The sequence below is a fragment of the Hypanus sabinus genome, chromosome 6 (assembly GCF_030144855.1).
Source record: "Hypanus sabinus isolate sHypSab1 chromosome 6, sHypSab1.hap1, whole genome shotgun sequence".
Classification (NCBI taxonomy): Eukaryota; Metazoa; Chordata; class Chondrichthyes; order Myliobatiformes; family Dasyatidae; genus Hypanus; species Hypanus sabinus.
In genome coordinates, this window is record NC_082711.1 from 54,407,074 (window position 1) to 54,429,424 (window position 22,351).

General features: G+C 40.7%; 1 protein-coding gene and 1 long non-coding RNA gene across 4 annotated transcripts in view; one reads left to right on the top strand and one right to left on the bottom strand.

The window, feature by feature from the left end:
• LOC132395472 (voltage-dependent L-type calcium channel subunit beta-2-like) overlaps nucleotides 1-22,351 on the bottom strand; it is a 324,563-nt gene that overhangs the window by 141,623 nt on the left and 160,589 nt on the right. The gene's annotated exons all lie outside the window — the stretch shown is intronic.
• LOC132395475 (uncharacterized) overlaps nucleotides 15,301-22,351 on the top strand; it is a 29,409-nt gene continuing 22,358 nt past the window's right edge. Inside the window, exons 1-2 of the long non-coding RNA XR_009512621.1 lie at nucleotides 15,301-16,787; nucleotides 19,743-19,895. This is a non-coding gene — a long non-coding RNA (uncharacterized LOC132395475). The remainder of the gene's footprint in view (nucleotides 16,788-19,742; nucleotides 19,896-22,351) is intronic.

The window sequence follows — 22,351 nt, forward strand, 5'->3', positions numbered from 1 at the left end:
TCTGACTCATAAAGTCCCTATGATATAGTATTTATACGGGGGGAAAATATGCTCAGTTTTTGGTATCCAATATTGGAAGGATGTGGAGGCCTTGGAGAGCAAACAGGAGACACTTGTTTTCTCTGAAGCAGCAAAAGCTGAGAAGTTTGTAAAATAATGAAAGACATCAATCAAGTGGAGAGTCAGCATATTTATCCCAGGGCATGCACTTTAAGGTGAAAGGTGACAAGTTCAAAAGAGATGTGCAGAGCAAGTTACACAATGAGTGATATAGAATGTGCTGCTGGGGTAGTGGAGACAAACATCATAGAGGCATTTAAGATGCTCTTGGATAGGCATGTGGATGTACAGAGAGTGTAGGGACATAGATATAAGAACAGAAATAGGCCATCTGGCCTGTCAAGCCTGCTCTGCCATTCAATAAGGTCATGGCTGATCTGGCCATGGACTCATCTCCACCTACCTTCCTTTTCCCCATAGCCCTTAATTCCCCTACTATGAAAAAACCTATCTGACCATGTCTTAAGTATACTTACTGTGGTAGACTCACTGGACAGAGAACTCCACAGATTCACCACTCTGGGAGAAGCAGTTCCTACTTAACTTGGTCCTAAATTTACTCCCCCGAACCTTGAGGCTATGTCCTAGTCTCACCTATCAGTGGAAACAACTTTACTGCCTCTATCTCATCTATCCCTTTCATAATTTTATATATTTCCGTAAGATCTCCTCTCATTCTTTTGAATTCCAGCGAATACAGTCCCAGGCAACTCTGTCTCTCCTCATAGTCTAACCACCTCATCTCTGGAGTCAGCCTGGTGAACCTCCACTGCATCTCCTCCAAAGCCAGTAAGTAAGGAGACCAGAACTGCACGCAGTACTCCAGGTGCAGCCTCACCAGTACCCTGTACAGTTGCCGCATAACCTCCCTGCTCTTAAATCCCTCTAGCAATGGATTTTTTTGCCTTTTTGATAGCCTGCTGCACATGTAAACCAACCTTTAGTGATGCATGCACAATCAAACCCAAGTACTTCTGCATAGCAGCATGCTGCAAATTCTTACCATTTAAATAATGGTTCTTCCATTTTTTACTTCCAAAGTGGATGATATTGCATTTATCAACATTGTATTGCATCTACCAGACCCCCTTGCCCAGTCACTTAACCTATCTATATCTCTCTGCAGACTTTCCATATCTTCTGCACAATTTGCTATTCCACTCATTTTAGTGTCATCAGCAAACTTAGATATACTACAGTCAGTTCCCTCTTCCGTATTGTTAATATATATTGTGAACAGTTGTGGGCCCAGCACCAACCCCTGTGGCACAACGCTCACCACTGATTGCCAACCAGAGTAACACCAACTCTCTGCTTTCTATTGGTTAACCAATCCTCTATCCATGCTAATAAATCACCCCCCACCTCTATGCATCCTTATCTTCAGGATAAGTCATTTATGTGGCACCTTATCAAAAGCCCTCTGGAAATCCAAATAAGTAATGTACATCTGTTCCCCTCTATCCACTACATTCATTATATCCTCAAAGAATTCCAGTAAGTTGGTCAAACAGGACCTGCCTTTGCTGAATCCATGCTGTGTCTGCCTGATGGATCCATTTCTTTACAGATGCCTCGCTATCTCTACTTTAATTATAGCTTCAAGCATTTTCCCATCTACAGATGTTAAACTAACTGGCCTATAGTTACCAGCCTTTTTGCCTACCTGCTTTCTTAACAGTGGCATGACATTCATCATCATCTGATCTGCTAGGACCTGCCCAGAGTCCAGAGAATTTTGGAAAATCATCTCCAAAGCCTCTACTATAACTTCTCCCATTTCGTTCAGTACCCTGGGATGCATTCTATCAGGACCAGGGGATTTATCTATCTTCAGGCCCACAAGTTAGCTCAGCACTACCTCGTTAGTGATAGCTATTGTATCAAGGTTCTCGCCTCCCAATGCATCCATACTATCTCTCTTTGGCATGTTAGATGTGTCCTCTGTCATGAAGACTGACACAAAATAGTCATTCAAAGCCTCTGCCATTTCTTCATTACCCAGTATCAATTCCCCCTTCTCGTCCTCCAAGGGACTTAGATTCACTTTAGCCACCCTTTTTGGTTTATATAATTGTAAAAACTTCTACTACCAATTTTTATATTTTGTGCTAGTTTATTTTTATAATCTATCTTCAATTTCTTTATTGCTTGTTTAGTGGTTCTTTGTTGCTTTTAAAGTTTTCCCAATCTTCCAGTTTCCCACTACTCTTGGTAACTTTGTATGCACAAGCTTTTAGTTTGAAGTCTTCTTCTATTTTCTTAGCTATCCCAGGCTGCCTCTCTCCACTCTTACTATCTTTGCTTTTAACTGGAATATATTTTCATTGAGTACCATGAAAAATCTCTTTGAAGGTCTTCCACTGTTCCTCAATTGTCCCACCATATAGCCCGTGTTCCCAGTCGACACTAGCCAAATCCTCCCTCATCCCATTGTAGTCTCCATTGTTTAGACAGAATTTACTGGTTTTTGATTGAACTATTTCACCCTCCGTTTGTATGAGAAACTCAATCATATTGTGATCACTCTTTCCAAAAGGATCCCTAACTACAAGATCACTAATTTTACCTGTCTCATTGCATAGGACCAGATTTAAGATGGCACGTTCCCTTGTAGGTTCTGTGACATGCTGTTCAAGAAAGCTATCATGGATGCATTCTATGAAGTCCTCCTCAAGACTGCCCAACCAACTTGATTCACCCAATCTATGTGCAAGTTAAAGTCCCAATTCTTACATGCCTCAGATATTTCTCTGTTTATTGCCTGTACCACTGTAATGTTATTGTTCAGTGGCCGATAGACAACTCTCACCAGAGATTTTTTTCCCTATACTATTCCTAATCTCTACCCAAATGGATTCAGCATTCTGCTCCTTAGGTATTAAATCATCTCTCTCTATCATCTGATCTCATTTTTAATTAAGAGCGCTATCCCACCACCCTTACCTTCCTGCCTATCCTTCTTTATTACCTGATATCTTTGGGAATTTAATTCCCAATCCTCTCCACCTTGCAACCATGTTTCTGTAATGGCCACTAAATCATACACCTTTGGACTGAGTTGTGGCACAAATTTACTGACCTTATTTCGAATACTACGGGCATTGACATAAAGTTCCCTTACACTCATTGTGCTTTTAAAACCTTCTAATCTTTTTCTCTTTTGTACTTGACATTTCTTTACTCCACTCTCACTTTTCTTTTTTTATCTTTTGCTTTTCTTTATCTTTATCCACACTTTTCTTTTTTACTTGATCCATACATCTCCCATCTGTCGAACCCACCACCCTACTATTTGGTTTAAAGCCTTATCCACAGCCGTAGTATGCAGTTCACTAGGATCCAGGTCCCATCACAATTCAGGTGGAGCCTGTCTCATTGGTATAGCTCCCTCCTTTCCCAATACTCTTGCCAATTTCCCATGAATTCAAACCCACTTCTCCCTCACCAATTTTTGAGCCATGCATTTAATTCTCTACTGTTCTTGACCCTATGCCAATTTGCATGTGGCTCAGGTAGTAATCCAGAGATTATCACTTTTTGGTTTTGCTTTTTCATTTAGTCCCTAGCTGCTCAAATTCCCTCAGCAGAACCTCCTTCTTTGTTCTACCGATGTCATTGGTACCCACATAGACTGCGACAACTGGATTGTTCCCCTCCCACTGCAAGTTCCTCTGTAGGTCAGATAAGGTGTCCCAAGCCTGGATATCAGGCAGGCAACAGAGCCTTCGGGACACTCTATCCTTGCGACAGAGAACTCTGTCTAGTTCTCTGACTATACTAACCCCAATTACCACAACACTTCTCTTCTCTCCCCTCCTGAATGGCTCCCTGAACTACAGTGCCACAGTTAGGTTGCCCACCCTTCCTACAGCCCCCACTCCCATCCAGGCAGGGAGCAAGAATCTCAGACCTGTTGACAAGCTCAAGGGCTGGGGCTCCTCCAGCACTGTCTCTTGGATCCCACTGTCCGCCTCTCTCACAGTCACACCCTCTTGTCCTTGACCACAGACCAAATTTGAGGCAGCTAATCTAATGGGTGTGACTGCCTCCTGAAACAGAGAATCCAGATAACTCTCCCCCTCCCTGATGTGCCACAATGTTTGAAGCTCAGATTCCAGGTCATCACCTTTGAGCCTGAGTTCCTTGAGCATCCAACACTTGCTGCAGATGTGGTCACCAGGAACCACAATGGGGTCCACCAGCTCCCACATCATGCAACTACAGCTGCAGGATTTTGTGTTGACTGAAAGAATTAGTTTAGTTATGCATCTAATTAATAGTTTAATTAGTTGAAAGCAATATCGTGGGCCAAAGGGTCTGTTCCTATGCATTACTGTTCTATGTTCTTTAACTCCAGTTCTACAATGTTTTAACAAAATAAAAGGAGATACAATTCCCCTCTTATTGTAAAATTAAAACAGACATCTAATTTTTGTCAACTACCTGAAGGCGAATAACAGGGACAGTTTTAATTTATTTAATTTATTCAATTGAGCTTAAATATGCATTCTATAATTACCAACATGTACAACACTGCAATAGAATGCTGTTACCCTCAAATTTATGGTTTACAATCAGTATTGGAATCAGATTTAACATCACTGGCATGTCATGAAATTTGTTGTTTTACAGCAGCAGTACAAAACAATACATAAAAGAACTGAAAATTACAATAAGAAATATATTTTTAAAGTCAACTAAATAAGTAGTGCAAAAAAGAGCAAATAAAATATTGAGGTAGGAACGTCAGTTTATTGTCCATTCAGAAATCTCATGGCTGAGGGGAAGAAGCTGTTCCTAAAGCATTGAGGGTGTGTCTTCAGGCTCCTGTACCTCATCTTGGCGATCAGAATAAGAGGAGTCATGTCTTGGGTGATAAGGACCGTAATGATGGAAGCTGCCATTTTAAGGCATCGCCTTTTGAAGGAGTACTTGATGTTTGAAAGGCTAATGCTTATGATGGAGCTGGCTGAACCTACAAATTTCTGATCCTGTGCAGTGGCTGCTCTTTACCAGATGATGTTGCAGCCAGTTAGAGTGCTGTCCATGGTACATCTGTAGAAATTTGCGAGAGTCTTTGGTGTCACACTGTAGGTTTTTGCAGAGGCATTTTATGTTTCAGAAAAGCTGTCGCAACTCATTTATTGAACACCAATAAGCTGAACTTAAAGTATAGTTTTAAAAAACCTTTACAGAATTACATCATACCAGCTCCTTTAGAGTGAAACTTCAACTCAATGTCAGACTGGCTTGTCCAGTGGTGTGTTGACACACTCGTAGTCATGTCGTCATGGCAGGGGCGTAGTGGCGCAATCTTCAATCTCAGTGGGCCGGTTTAAGACAATCTTCAAAATGCGTTCGGGTTTACCCTTCTTACCCAGGATATGACTTTTGTCCCCATTCCAAAATGCAGAACGGGCCATCATAAGAGGGCCTAAGGGGATGTTCATGTGCATCATGGTGGATAAAAACAGACGAGGAGGAATGTAGGTCAACAGGAACCCAAGAGTGCTGTACGCCATGATGGGAGGTAGGAATAAGTTGTATTTACTGAGGAGGGTGGAACGCTGTTGAGAGATCGGCCAGGCAGTTGTGGCGTCAGAAATGAAATCACCTGGCACTCGTAATGGCTGCCCATATAACGACTCTGCCATGGACGACTACCTGTCCTCTCTTGGAGCTGTTCTGAGCAGCAGCAGGACCCATGGTGACTATCATGCTATCACGTAAGAGTCAGGGAAGCCCTCAGAACAACCTTTAAGGAGCAATGAAGCTGCACACATTGACCATTGGACTGGAGGTGATACGCCGTGGTGTATTGTAGCCTAATGCTGAGGTTCTGGACCATCACAAGCCAGAGGTTTGATATGAGTAGAAGTCCGCAGTCAAAGGAAATATCAGAGGGTGTGCCAAACTGAGAAACTCAAGTGCTGATGAATGCCTGAGTAATGTCTGCAGCCATTGTTGACGCTAGGGGGTCGTTCTCTGGCCATTTGGTGGTACAGTCCACCATGGTAAGGAGGTATGAGAAACCACAGGGGGAGGTAGGGAAGAGGGCCAACAAGGTCCGCATTGACATTGTCAAACTGTCACTCAGGGACCTCAAAAAGGTGCCAATGGCACCTGAACCCAAAGGTTAATTTTTGCCCGTAGCACTCCACGTAGGCTGCAGTCCAATCCTGTCCTTTCAAAGGCCATGCCACACAAACTTTAGTGCAATTAGTTTCTGTGAGGCCATGTGTTACGACAGTAGTGGAGAATGTGGGCTTGGTGAGGTTTGGGCATTCACCCAGCGGTTGAGAAAACTCACAGGTCATGGTGCATGCACTTGACAGAGTACTTACTGGGGAGTAGGTTAATGGCCCAGAATCCTTGATATCCATGAGCCAGAGGTTCTTAAGATCGAACACCAAGCACACAGGAAATCTGCACTGAGCAGAGGTCTAGCCACTTTAACCAGGATGAAGTCCCTTGTGTCACATCGCCCACTGAAGCACAGTGTCACCCATTGTGTCCCACAAGTCTAGATCTTGCTACCGTAGGTAGCCTCCAGTGAGGTTTTGTCACTCTGTCTTCTCATCTAGAGATGATGTACCTATGTTTCACAAGATGGTTGCCCCAAAAGGGTGTCCGTAAGGAACAGCAGATGATCTGGTAGCTGGAACCTATGATGGTCACAGACCTCTGGTGTCCTTATGCACTGGTACTGTTGAAGTTGCAAGGTAGCCAGCACTTCCTAGCATTCCCACTAAAGCCAGGGTGGGAAAAGCACAGGCCCAGCATCATCTGTTTCACAGGTGTGGGCATCCTTGCTGATCATGCTTATTGTGGTACTCCAAAAGCCTGTAAAAGATGAGTTTACAGCGACTGGTATTTATGGCATTCAGGTGGGTGTTCAACCAGTTTCACCACTCTTGTAGCCATGGAGTTGCTGAGTGCTGCATAGTAATATTTGGTGTTGCCAGCGGAGACTTCTCGAAGCGTAAATTGAACCTCCACTTGGACATACCCAGTGATGACATTTTGCTCCCAAAACTCTGTCAGTTTCAAAGTGACTACATTGGCCCACATGTTCGATAACTCTGAAATCATCCTCGAGCATGCAGCTTTGCACAAATAAAACGACAGAGGCAGTTTATGTTTCAGAAGGTTATAGTAACTCATTTATTGAACATCAAAAAACTAAACTCAAATTGCAGTAATAAAAAACCTTTACGTAATTACGTCATCATGTCATACCAGACTCTTACAGTGAAACCACAACTCAATGTCGGTGGTTTTGAATTATGTCCACTTCCACCAATTATGTTCCCCTACAATTCCAATTCTCCCCAAAATCCTTATTAAATATAGCCACTATTGTATTGTTACATACTTGTCACGTGACAGTGGTGTTGAAGCTATACTGGACTGAAGGTAGTGGTCTTGTGATGGTGGAGTGACATCATTTTCCCACCAGTAGAGGTCATGTGACAGGTTTTTTTTACAGGGTATAAAAGGAGGACCCCTCCCTGTGAGGAGGGGCAGTTCGTGGCTGGATTTGCCATTTTGACTCCATGCCACTGTGTGGTCCAATATTATGAAGCAGTTTGGTTGAAAGATGGAGTTTTATCTAATGCCTAAAGTTTAAAAGGTCATTGCCAGCAGTTTCTTTATAATACTGCCAGTTAAAAAATCAGTGGAGAGTGAAGATCGGAGTTCGGGAGCTAAAAGATTGAGGAAAGTCGATTTCGACGGTGAAACAGATTCGACCTTGTTTGATCCTCATTCGGAAGGAATTCGTTGGCTGTCCCCATGTCAATCCCTACAAAATAGCAGAAAGGATTGGGAACAGTTTTGTCAAGGAAAGGTCAGTGCCTCTAAGCCTTTTCATTTTCATCTTCATAAATTCTCCGTGGGAAAAGTATAGTTCGACTGGGACCCGCAACAACATGACATGAAAGAGAATTTAAATCATCTAAAAAGTCTCTCCTTTAATGGACTGTAAGCATTTTGAACTTTTGTAGAACTACTTTGAAGTACTGTTTTTGCAACATCGCTTTAAGAACTGTTTAAGCTGCCGCACAGCAGCTGATTTCTGGTTACATTAGTGGTTTGTTTACTTTTGGGGGGGTTTGTTTTTCAGTGTTTAGTAAATGTTTTATTTGTTATAAAAACCCCTGCTTCACTTATATATTTATTGTTGCTGAATCCGTAACAGTATCTTCTTTATAATTGCGTCAGTATGTCAGGGACAAACAGTAGTCAAAATGATAATTATAATTAAACAAATATGAACAATTACATTTTCTTTCTTGCTGAAACTCTTGATACTTCTTTATCTTTCTTTAATAATAAAGGACGATGAAGAATGAAGACATTGGTCTAAATTTTGCTAAGTATAACACAACACACTACTCTTCTGAGATGAGTTTTTCTCCCAGATATATCTTCAATGCATCTGTAAAGAGGAATATATGGTAGCTTTCTGCAAAATTGGAACCAGTCAGTGAGAACCTGTGTTATGTTGGGTCCTTGCAAAATACAAGCTAGGTGGCACATGAGTGTACCTGAGGTACATCAGCACACATACACCTGAATGATATGTGCTTAGCCTACTGCTCTACTCTACACTTGTGACTGTGCGGCTAGGCATAGCTCAAACTCCATCTTCAAACTTGCCGATGATACCATTGTTGGCTGAATCCCAGATGGCAACAATGAGGCTTACAGTAGTTGGGTGGTTTTGCAATAACAATCTTACACTCTGCAACAGCAAGATCAAGGGATTAACTCTGGACTTCAGGAAGTGGAAGTCAGGAGAACAGACACCAGTCTTCATTGAGGGGTCAGCAGTGGAGGAAGTGAAGAGCTTCAGGTTCCTTGGCATTTACATCTCAGAGGATCTATCTTTGGGCCAACATACTGATTCAATCACAATGAAGGCACTATATTTCATTTGGAGTTTGAGGAGTTTTGGTATGTCGCCAAAGGCTAGCAAATGTTTATGGATGTACAGTGGAGAATGTTCTGACTGGTGGCATTGCTGCTTGGTATGGAGGCACAACTGCAGAGGGTTGTGGATTCAACCTGCTCCACCATGGGCATAATCCTTTTCACCATTGCGGACATATTCAAAAGGCACTGCCTCAAGGAGATCACCTCCATCATTAAGGACCCTCACCATGTGAGTCATTACTGAGAAGGCACAGATGCCTAAAAATCCACACTCAACATTTTAGGGTCAGCTTCTTCCCCTCTGCTATCAGATTTCTTAATGATCCATAAAGCCGTGAATACTGCCTCACTATTCCGCTTTGCAATATTTATTTATTTTATTTTTATTGCAAGTGCAATGGTTTTTTATGTCTTGCACTGCACCATTGCCTTAACAGATTTCAATGCATACGTGATTCTAATTCAGATTCCAGTTCTGATGTGGAGAGTTGGTTGAAGGTGGCAAAACAGGTTAAGAAAGTGACTAAAATGCACAGAGGATTCTTGGTTTTATAAGATAGGATGCAAGAGGGGAGAGTCATGGTGAACTTTAGTAAAATTATTGCTGTATTGTAACCATTTTCAGATGCCACACTTTAGCTCAGCAGAGAAGATTTTTGAGAGGATGCAGAAGATATTTACGAGGATGAACTGGAGAAAAAGGAGGTTATCCTCCAAAGGATAAAAAAGTTACGAAGGAAAATAATACGTATTTAAAATCATGTAAAATACAGATAGAGAGCAATGGTTCCCATAAATGACAGTATAAACAGCCAGTGAGCTTAGAATGGACAGATGAGCCGACTTCCTTAGTGAATAGTCTGGGTTGCAACAGTTAAGGTTTTGTAGTAATTGCAGATTCAAGTCTAGCATTCAAGAATGACTGGATAAGGATAGAAGCAAAACAGGATGAGCAGGACTTTTGAGAGAGATCAGAGGAATAGGATGGTTGTATTGTTCTTATATAGAGCTAGTACAGACTTGATGGACTGAATGTTCTCCTGGTGGGAGGTCTGTAAATAGTATTTTGTAAGTAAGGGCATTTCGGCAGCCAAGAACCAACCTGGCTAGGAAATGCTACGACAACTACAGCCACTTGGCTAACAGCTGAACCTTAACCTTAAGACCATAAGATACAGGAGCAGAACTGGGCCATTTGACCCATTGAGTCTGCTCCGCCATTTCATCATGGCTGATCCAATTCCCTCTCAGCTCCAATCTCCTGCCTTCTCCCTGAATCCCTTCATATCCAGACCAATCAAGAATCTATCAGACTTAAATATCCGCAATCACTTGGCCACCAAAGCTACCTGTGGGAATGAAGTACACAGATTCACCACTCTTTGACTAAAGAAATTCCTCCTCATCCCAGTTCTAAAAGGACATTCGCTATTCTGAGGCTGTGTCCTCTGGTCATAGACACTCCCACCATAGGAAACATCTTCTCCACATCCACTCTGTCAAGGCCTTTCAATATTCATTGTTTCAATTAGGTCATCCCTCATTCTTCTGAATTCCAGTGAACACAGATCCAGAGCCATCAAACGCTCTTCATATGACAAGCCATTCAATCCTGGAATAATTTTCATGAACCTCCTTTGAACCCTCTCCAATGTCAGTATATCCTTTCTTAGATAAGGGACCAAAACTGCTCAAATGAGGCCTCATCAGTGTTTTATAAAGCCTTAACATCACATCCTTGCTTTTATATTCTAGTCCTCTTGAAATGAATGTTAACATTGCATTTGCCTTCCTCACCACTGACAAAACCTATGAATTAACCTTTAGGGAATCTTGCACAAGGACTCCCAAGCACCTTTGCACCTCAAATTTTTGAATTTCCTCTCCATTTAGAAAATAGTCAACCCTTTTATTTCTTCCACCAAAGTGCATGGGAAAAGATGCTGACTTGACATGAAGATGAGCAATAGGTGAGAGGAGGGAGTTAAAAACAATCATTCCAGAACAGCGTCAAGTTGATGTTTTCAATATGAATTCAAGTTAACATTTGTGAAGTTCTTTGAGAATACTTTGAGAGTTGAATGCTCTTCAGTCTTGATTGAGGACAAAATGGTGAATCATCAGTTATTTTCAAAGAACATCTGTGGCAATTGAACTGTGAGGCACAGATTGAAATCAGATGTTCATGAGATGAGAAACAGAGTTCCAAAGTAGCAATCCCACAGTCTGATTATTCTTAGTAAGGAGTGCCAGGTTTTTACTGGTGCTCAAAGTCTCATGTCTAAGACACTGACAACAAGACAGTGTCATTTCAATGCACTGAGTGAAAGAACTCCGAAACATCTAGAAGTAGTAAAAGTAAAGTAAATTTATTTTCAAAGTACATATATAAGAGAAGTACCCCAATCAGGAATCGAACTCAGATCACTGGTTTAAAAGTCCACTTCCATTACTGAGGTTTGTGAGAACCCAATTGCAGAGACCAGAATGAAGGCAGGAGTAGATGTGTAGGTTCCAAGCAAGTTTTACTCTTTTAGCCAAGATGGGGGGAGGAAAACAGGCAGCCAGTCCAACTCAAAATGCAGTAATCCAAGATCTTGGTACACAAATAAGATCCAGAAATGGCAGGCAGTAAGCAGACACCAAAAAACACAATCAACTCAAAAAATACTAGAGGCTCTTACTACTTACAAGATGACACTTTAAGACTGAGCAGAGTAAGGTATAGGAAGCAGGGTTTAAATACACATATGTTAACTGGGAATATATGCAGGCAGTGATGAGTACAAGAGAGCCCAAACAGTTCTGAAAAAACCCTTAGGAAACTATGTCTGTTCCTGTTGGCCAATCCCAGAATAGGCTGGAATCCTAAATATGTATGTCACCTTAAGATTCATTTTCTTGTGGCCATTCACATTAAATACAAAGAAATACAATAAAGACTATAAAAAATGCATACGAGATGAACAATGAAGGTGCAAAAAATAACAAATTTTTCAAAGACAAAAAAAATAGATAGGTAGATAGATAGATAGATAGATAGATAGATAGATAGATAGATAGATAGATAGATAGATAGATAGATAGATAGATAAATAAATAAATATTGAGAACATAAGATAAAGAGTCCTTGAAAGTAAGACCATAGTTTGTGGGTACAGTTCGGCGTTGGGGTGAATGAAGTTGAATGAAGTTATCTCCTCCGGTTCAAGAGCCTGAGGGAAAGGGGTAATAACTGTCCCTGAACCTAGTGGTGTCAGTCGTGAGGCTCCTGTATCTCTTTCTTGATGGCATCAGTTATTGAAGGCGGTCTTTGATGAAAGCTACTTTCCTGCGATGGCATTCCTTGTAGATGTGCTCAGTGATGGGCCGTGCTTTCCCTGTAATGGAGGGGGCTGTATCCACTACGGTTTGTAGGTTTTTCCAGTCAAAGGCATTGGCCTTCCCATACTAGGTCCTTTGCCATTGGCATTAGATGCCTAAGTTCAGCAATGAACTGCCTACGTGAAAAAAACTTGATCCTGAAGCCTACGTCAGAAAACTACTAGGAGCATGCAGTTCCACATACCCCTGTGTCTCATTGGCTGAGATATGGGTTATGAAGCCCCAGCATTCTGAAGTATTTGATGCAAAACCAAATAAATGAAGAACCATCATGTAGCAATGTACATAAACAACAATGCACTGAGAACTACTTTCACAAAAAGAAGTCACTTGACTTAGTGCAGACTATGTTCCATTGAAACAAGCATGGCTAGTTCATCTCACATATGGTGTTGTCTAAGTCTTGGTCAGGAACTTTGTATTTAGTTGGCAGCTATGAAAGTGAGTTAAATGCAAGGTCTATAAGAGTTATAAGGTTTGATTGAATACCTATATACTTCCAACTAAATTAATATATTAGGTCTGAGTATTAATAAAAAATTTAGTTTTAGTGGACACCTTGTCATATTGGTTTGACTACCATAAGGGCACAAGAACCACAAAACCTTTGATTGTTAATAAATCCATGTCCTCAGCTTCACTGTCAAAGTTGGCAGGAGTTTTCAACATGTGAGAATGTTCCTCACAATAATTAAACATTTGAAGAATAAAACTAATTAAATGAATTTGAACACACTTATAAATGTTCAAACACCAACAAAATGGTTCAATACTGCAGACATCAAGAAAAAGTTACTGATTTTTAATTTGATAATAATTCCAGACACTTAAACTTTGTGAAATGAGTGGGCTCACAGATTCCACACAAGGTCCATCTTGGTTCAAGATGCTATCCAATGTAGGTGAAAGATGATGTGAGGTAAGGCAGTGTGATGTGAAGTCCTAACAGTTTTCTCATCCTTTCTTGCTACAGAGCAGAAAGGTACAGAAGTTCCTCTTTTACTTGGAACATAGCCAATGACTCTACATGGCCTCCTTCTTGTGCCTCACTCATGCTTTTGACTCCATCAGTAGGGAACGACTGTGGAACAGCCCCCTCAAATTGGGGTCCGCTCAGGAACTTGTCTCCATTTCATGCTTGCTTCTCAAACCGTGATATTAACCAGCAGGCTACCACAAAACCAATGTCAATGAAGAAAAGCTGTGTCATTGCCGTAGCATTGACCTAGTGTCATCCTCACTCACTACAAAGTTGACTGTTCTAACTAGGTAGATTAGGGGAACAAAAGGGACAAACACTTTGCCGGTGGTATATGAGACAACCAGTAAGAGGTATAAAGAGAAAGATTCAAATTTCAAAGCATGTTCTATGTATATTGAGGACAAAGGGATAATCGGGTAAGGTGTAGAACACGTTAGGGACCAAATTGGCACATTATGCATATAACCAGTAAGGACTCAACTGAATACTTCCCATTTGTATTAACTAATGAGAAGGGCATTGTGGACGTGGATGAGCATGGATGTGGTGGTCTGAAGGGCCTCTTTTTGTGGTGTATGACTCTATAAATCAATGTCAGTGTCTTTTCCAAAGCCAGCACCTCCTGCACTGTGTGCCTAGTTACTCTCAGTCAGCTATACTGGACAGGCCATCTGGTTTGTATCAGGCTCCTGAAAGGAGTGTTCTGTTCAGAGTTCTACTGTGGGAGGAGATTATCAAACAAATAGAGAAAAAGAATGGAGGATCTATTACGACTTTCCTTGAAAATGGGTAATATCTCCTCTGACTCCTGGGGAGTCTTGACTCCATATACAACTACTCATTGAAAGTGGGCTCGTTAGCCCATCAAGTCTGCACCATCCATTTGCATTCATCTTACTCTAATTTCACTTTTTAGTTGTCCCTCTTTCTCTCCAAATCCCTCTAGATTCTATTATTCACAATATGGGTAATTTATATAAGCTAATTAACCTACATTTAACAACTAACATTTTTAACCACACGTCTTCACGATAAGAGGAAAGCAGAGCTTCTCTGTTTCCACAGTGAGTACGTGCTTATTCAACACAGGCAGTGCCCCCGGTTCAGACAGATGCCAGAAAGTGTAAGACAGAGGCTCTCCGCACTGGGCTTCCGTGCCGCCCTAACCATCTGTCCAAATTGGAAAAGCAGCATTTGAACTCAGACGGCGAAGTTATTAGTCACACATTAGGAGCAATCAGTAACCCTCTCTTATTGGTAGAAGATGTGGATCATGCACCTGCCTAGTTAACCCCATTTGTGGAAGTGTCTGTGGTTCCCACATTCACCTCTTTAGTTACCTCAGAACATATGAAAGGACAGTGGATGCTTAATTCCAAAAGATACATTTAGAAATAGACCTGGATAAATGCCAGCAGTTGAGGAATTGCTGGCAAATTTCAACTAAATCTGGGCCAATGCTATACAAAGAAAACTATGATGTAAAAATAAATAGATTAACACTTTTGTTGAAGAGGAAATTTTTGAACAGGCACATGAAGCATTTACATTCAGTAGCCAGTTTCTTAGGTATCGTTGGTACCTAATAAAATGGCCACTTAGTGTATGTTCATGGTCTTCCGCAGCCGTAGGCCATCCACGTTAAGGTTTGACGTATTGTGTGTGTTCTTCGGCACACCATAGTTATAACACGTGTTTACTTGAGTTACTGTTGCCTTCTTGTCAGCTTGAACCAGGCTGTCCATTCTCCTTTGACCCCTCTCATTAACAAGGCATTTTAGCCCACAGAATTGGATGTTTTATTTTTGTTATTTGCACCATTCTCTGTAAGCTCTAGAGACTGCTATGTGTGAAAATCCCAGACGATTAGATACCCCAACCACCCCGTCTAGCACCAACTATCATTCTACAGTCAAAATCACTAATATCACATTTCTCCCCAATTCTGAAGTTTGGTTTGAACAACAACTGAACCTCTTGACTATAACTACATGCTTTAATGCATTGAATTGCTGCCACCTGATTGACTAATTAGATATTTGTTTGCATTAATAAGCAGGTGTGCAGGTGCACCTAATAATGTGGTCACTGAGTGTAGGACATAGCTATATACAAAGACTGGGATCTACAGTCAACTTGCTATTAAAAGAAAATCATATTTATGCAGTACAGGAATACAAGCAATTCCAATTTGATATTTTAATTCACAGAGACAAATACTGTATTTCACTGGCCCTCCCACTCCCACTTGCTGGTTGAATGATAATACTCTGACCTTTCCCTCTCATGATTGAAGATTGAACACACACAGAACAGCTTTAGATAAAATCTACCTATACTTATGAGCATATGTGCACTGACGATTTTTTAAAAAGTATATTTGCACTAGTGCATATATGTACGTAAGACTAAATGACTCCAGTTTGATAACTTATTTGACAGCATGCTTCAAGTACAAAATATTTAATTAAACCTTGGATTTGTAAGTGAGGGTGCTATATATAATTAAATTGCTTCCTGCTTGGATTGGAAGCATGATGGCAAGGAGGAGCCAGGCGATTGTTTCATTGTAAGGAGATTTGGAGAGCTTGTGTCAATCCAGGATTTCCAGTATGAGATAAATACCATCCCCTTTTAATATTCAGAACTGCAGGCAACCCGTCCTTTTGGAGAATGGTTTGAGGTTGCAGCAATTCTGTATAATTATGAAAGAGGGTAACTCAAACAATATTCTTCAAAACAGATACTTGAGAAATGTTTAACTGCATTAAGTTTGAACCTTTCCTGCATCTGATGGATTAACTTTTCTAACCATTGAGTCAAAAGCATTCAAGTACACACATTCACAAGGTATTATTTTATATTCTCAGTGAAACCTAGATACAAAAATGTGATTTAAAAAGCACAGGATAGCCCTTGTGATTTCACCCACACGTTGTGGAGACACAAGAGACTGCAGACGCTGGTATCTGGAGCAAGTCTCTTTCTAATGCAGGATTTTCACTGAAAATGTCAATGCTCCTTTTCAAAAACATAAGAAAATCTGCAGATGCTGGAAATGTAAGCAACACACATGAAATGCAGGAGGAACGTGGCAGGCCAGGCAGCATCTATGCAAAAGAGTAAACAGTTGAGGTTTCTGTCCTGATGAAAGGTCTCGGCCTGAAAAGTTGACTGTTTACTTTTTTTTCCCACGGGTGCTGTCTGGCCTGCTGAGTTCCTCCAGCATTTTGTGTGTGTTGCAACAATCCCTTTCTTCCCACTGATCCTGACTAACACATTGAGTTCTTCCAGCAGATTGTGTTTTACAGCTTTATGAGAGGCACTGATCTAGGTGGTAGACTGGATGGCCCTTGATATCGGGAGAAGTGGATAAAGGCTTGCATTTATTGCCCATTCCTATATGCCTGAGAAGATGGTGGTGAGTCACCTCCTTGAATCACTGAAGGAATTTCAGGTTTCAGATGCTATGAAAATGAAGGAAAACAAATCCTGCTGGTTGTGAATTGGAGGGTACCCTGCAGGTGATGGTGATCCCCCGCACCTCAAGCTCTTGTCCGTGTTGCAGTGGCTGGTTTGAGTTTTTATCAGAATAGCATGGATGCATAACCATAGTGCATCATATATGTTGCAAGCACTGTAGGCACTATGTGCCAGTGATGATGGAAATGAATGTTTAGGGTGAGGGCTAGGGTACTAATCAAACCAGCTACTTTACCATAGAGGGGATCAAGCTTCTTGAAAATTATTGGAACTGCACTTGGACTCCAGACAAATGGAGATTATTCTGTCACACACCTGATCACAGTCTTACATAGGGAGGAAAGGTTTTGGAGGGGTTGTATTCAGGAAGTTAGTTATTCAAGACAGGGTACCCAGCCTTTACTGTTCATGTAGGAAAACTTATGTACCTGATTAGTCCATTTCAGTTTTTGTCAAATAGTGATTCTCATGTTGTGGAACTCAGTGATAGTTATGATACTGTATATTGAGGGTAGGTAGTTAAACTCTCCTTTATACTGTATTGGTCATATCTGGCATTTTTGTAAGTGAATGATACTCGCCATTTAACAATATTAGACCATGCCTGAATGTTGCCAATGTCTTGCTACCTGTAGGCATGAACTTCTTCATTTTCTGAGTGGCTGCATGTGGAATAAACACAGCATTGAATATCCCCAACACTGGCCTTAACATGAAACAGCTGTAAATGGTTCAGCCGAGTTCAATGCTTGAGGCTACATTTCAATTGTAAAGGATGATGATGTACATTAGTACTTTTATTTGTCACATGCACATTGAAATGTACAGTCAAATGTGTCATTTGTGCCAAATGAAATCAGTGTATTTATACAGTTTTTATTCAACAAAGCTCTGAGAGAAGTATATAGCTTCGTCAAATTCTCCCCCCACTATTGAGGTAGAACTCATTCAGCAGAAGGAACTTTTCCAAATTTCCTCTGAGTTTGCTCACAAGAGGGACTCTAATGAAAGACCACTGATGCCAAAGCTCTTGGACATTTCTACCCAAGACAGAAAAAGACTAACATAGAGATTATGGTAAATTAATATAGGTGCAAATGCATCTTAGTTTCTAGCATGGGGAATTGTCAAAATAATCTAATACTTAATAATATTTACTTTTGTCATGTATCTAAAAAAAGAGAAATGACATGGCCCACAGCCCTCTTGTAGGTTACACAGCAATAGCTCAGGCTGTTGCTGTAACTTGGTATCTGCTTGGGGTGAGCGTACTATCGCAGAAGAGAACAGTAATTCACTTTTTCCAGCGCCTTATTGATGTTTGCTTTTTAACAGGGAATACCGAATGGAGTTCCTGATATATGGTGATGACAGACACTACACCTGCTGGGTGTACTCTTGGTTTTTTTTTAACAACGAAGCTGTTTAGTGCCTTTATAATGAGGCTTCAATCAATTGCTATGGAACAACATAATACTAAATCATATCCAATTATCCATTTTGCAAATACCATTAATTTTCCCCAACTCCCCTGAAGGCTCTGCTGGATTACAGATCAATATTCGCTGGCACGTATCTGATAGATCCCCCCAGACAGCACAGACAACTGGGTCTGGTAGGAGACCTTTCAAGTAAAGGCCAGCACAGCTGGACTCACTCCTATCCTACTCACACACACATATTTTCCAAAAATCTACAATTTCTATTTTGCTCTTTTATTTATGATGTTTAGCTCAAATCATTAAATAATCAAACTCAAAGTAAATTATCAAGGCGAGATGAATGTTAGGCAGATGGGGAGATCTGATCAATTACAGTGGAACTTACTGCCAAGAGAGACTAATCACAATCTCTGTAACCACTATCTCTGCAGATAACTTAGTTAGAGTTTGCACATTTCCAGGAAAATTACCACTAACCAGGGCAACAGAAGGCATATACAAATAGGCGTGTGTAAAATTTATGTGGGGGAGTCATTGAGTGGGTGTGGGGGGAAATGGGGATGTTGAAAATGAGAAGATTGGACAGAGTGTGTTTTATAAATCCAATGAATTAATAGAGGTAAAGAAGAATAAATTACAAGAAGATGCCAAAAGCATATAAATAGATTGTAAGGTAGAGACAGAATAAACTGCAGATATTAGAATCTGGAGCAACAAGCAATCTGCTGGAGGAACTTAACAGGTTGCACTGCATCTGAGGGTGTAAGGAAAGGAATTGTGGACGTTTCAGGTCGAAGCCTCGTATCAGAGTTGAGAGTGGAAAAGCAAGATGAGCAGTATTAAGAGAGAAGGGCATGGGTGAGAAAGGATTCTGAGACAATTGAGAGGAGGGGTGTTGTACCAGATAATAGAATGAGTGGGGGTAGAGATGGGAGACAGTGGCAGGTGAATAAGAGATGGAGAGATGGAGTGAGAGATAGATGGAGGGTGATAGAGATGGAGAGGGGGAGATGGAAAGAGTGATGAAAAGAGTGATAGAGAGAAAATATTAAGGGGCAAATGAAGTGGGGGTGGTTATGCACAGATGGGAGTCAGCTGCAGGAGGAAGATAAGCAGAAACACAAAGGGGGACCAATGTCATTCTTTGATAAGTAAAGGAGTTAGTAATGGGCAAGAGGGAAGAACAGAATGGTAGTTAGTTAGGGTGGGGGAAGGGTGTGTAGTGGATAGATGGAATTAGGAGGAGGAAAAAGATGAAGATAGATAATGGGAGCAATGGATGCAGTTTTGGAGGTAAAGGGGACAAAATGGATGGACAAAAATGAGAATTGCAAGGTTAGCTATTGATATTAAAAAGCGACCATTGGTCTAAGACAAAGTGATATTAGAAATTAATAATGGAAAACAGGGAGATGGCAGATTAATTACACAGGTATTGTGCATCATCCCAGAAATGACTGTAGTTCAGGAAATGGAAAGGAAGGAAAATCACAGGGAGATTACAATCGCCAGGGAAGTCATGTCGAGGAAATTATTGGAGCTGTGGGCTGACACATCTTTGCATCTTTATGGACTTCAACCTGGCAGCTCAAGAGGATGAGCAGGTGAGAGAGTTTACACATTGGTTTTAATTTTCAAATTTCACTAGATTTATGGAATGTTCCATTGGGTTGGAGAGTCATAAATGTAACCTTTTATTGGAGAAGAAATGGAGACAGGACACAAATATTTCTGGCCAGTTAGCACAGTATGTCATAGGGAAAATATTAAAAGCTGTTAAAGACCTCAGAGCAGAATACTTGGAAATATTCAACATAATCTCAAATAAATCAAGACAGTTTTGTGAAAGGATGATTGTTTTGATCAATTTATTGGAGTTCTTTGAAAATGTAGCATGCTGTGGATAAAGAGGAACTATTGTGTGTACTAAAATATCTGAAAGGCATTCACTCTTGGACATCACGTCAAAGATACATGCACAAAGTAAGAGTTGAGCTGGAGTTAACTTTGATATTGATAGAAGATTGACTGGTAAATGGGATGCAGGGAACAAGCATGAATGGACCATTTTCTAGCTAGCAAGATGCAATGGGTGAAGTGTTACAAGGTTTCTACTGAGAACTCAACTTTCTTCCATTTGTATAAATAACTTGGAGTGCCCAGTTTGTTAACAACAGAAAAACAGTTATGAAATTAAGTTATGAGAATGAGGCAAGGAGGCTAACTGGGATATAATGAGATAAGTGAATGGGAAAAGACATGGCAAATGGTATATAAGGTGGGAAAATGTGAAACTGTCCGTTTTTCCAGGGAAAAAAAATGAGAAGTCTGCAGAGCTCTGAGATGCAGAGGGATCTGGGAATCTGTATGCATGATTCATAAAAGGCTAGTATGAAGGTACTCCAAGTAATCAGGAAAGCTAACAGAATGTTATTGTGAATCACTAGCAGAACCCAATATATTACAGTTATATTATTGAGACTATATTTTGAGTATGGTGCACTGTATTGGATTCTTATTTCAGAACACTGTTACAAATTGGAAGCAGTTCAGGGAATGTCTACTCAACTAATCTCCAGAATGGCAGGCTTGTCTCATGAGTTGAATTGAGTTGATTTTATTTCTTACATCCTTCACATATATGAGGATTAAAAATCTTTACATTACATCTCTGTCTAAATGTGCAATGTGTAATCATAGTAATTTATTATAAATAGAATAGTCAATGTAACTTAGAGTACACTCAAATCAGTGTGAGTTAATCAGTCTGAAGGTCTAGTGGAAGAAGCTGCCTCGGAGCCTGTTGGTCCTGGCATTTATGCCGCGGTTCCGTTTCCTGGATGGTAGCAGCTGGAACTGATTGTGGTTGGGGTGACTTAGGTCCCCAATTATTCTATGGTCCCCTTTTACACATTTGCTCTTGTAAATGTCCTGAATTATAGGAAGTTCACTACTACAGATGCGCTGGGCTGTCTGCACCACTCTCTGCAGAGTCCTGCGATTAAGGGAGGTACAGTTCCCATACCAGGCAGTGATGCAGGCAGTTAGGATGCTCTCAACCGTGCCCCTGTAGAAAGTTCTGGGGATTTGGGGTCCCGTATCAAACTTGCTGAACCGTCTGAGGTGAAAGATGCGCTTTTGTGCCTTTTTCACCATACAGCTGGTATGTGCAGGCCACGTGAGGTCCTCGGTGATGTGGATGCCAAGGAACAAAAAGCTTTTTACCCTCTCAACCCCAGATCCATTGATGTCAATAGGGGTTAGCCTGTCTCCATTCCTCTGGTAAACCACTAGAAGACTAATATTATTTTTGCTGGAAGTTAAAAGAATGGAAGACTAGATTGAACTCCATAACGTTCTGAAGAATCTTGGGAGGATGGATGCTAAGGGCATGGGGGGAGGGAGGAATTTTTTTTTACAAAGCTGGTTATTGACTTCTGGAAATTGCTGGCAAAGGAAGTGGTGGAATCGGATATAATCACTATGTTTAAGAAAAGAATACAGGCGCTTGAATAGGCAAGGTATGAAAGCTATAAACCTACTGCAGGCAAGTAGGATTTGTATAGTTACAAAAGGTTTGGCATGGGCACAATAGGCAGAAGGACCCATTTCTGTGCTGTGTGACTCTATTAGTCCAGGATCCTGATGGTAGTCTGGATAATCTTCTCAAGCCCCACAGCAGGAGATAAATTCTTCATTAATTTATGATATGAGATTCTAGTACAAACTCCAGTTAAATCCATAAGTTATGAAGGCAGCAGAATAGTATTTTAGAGTTTATTCTTTTTGAAGAAAATAAAACTACTCTATGCTTGAACATAACAACCTTTAGGTGTTACTTCAAAAGTAAGGTGAATTGAAATACATTGTTCAGTTGGGATAGAATTTTATGTAGACCCATTTCTGAAATGGGTGGTAAGTAGCAACAATCCTTTCTTGCAAAGTTTATTTCCATTTATTCCAAGTAAGTGAATCTTAAAAAAAAAAGGACAATATGCAACCATTTCTAATTTGCACATTCAAAGAATTTTGTGTTGGTATTTGTTTCAAGATCTGAATA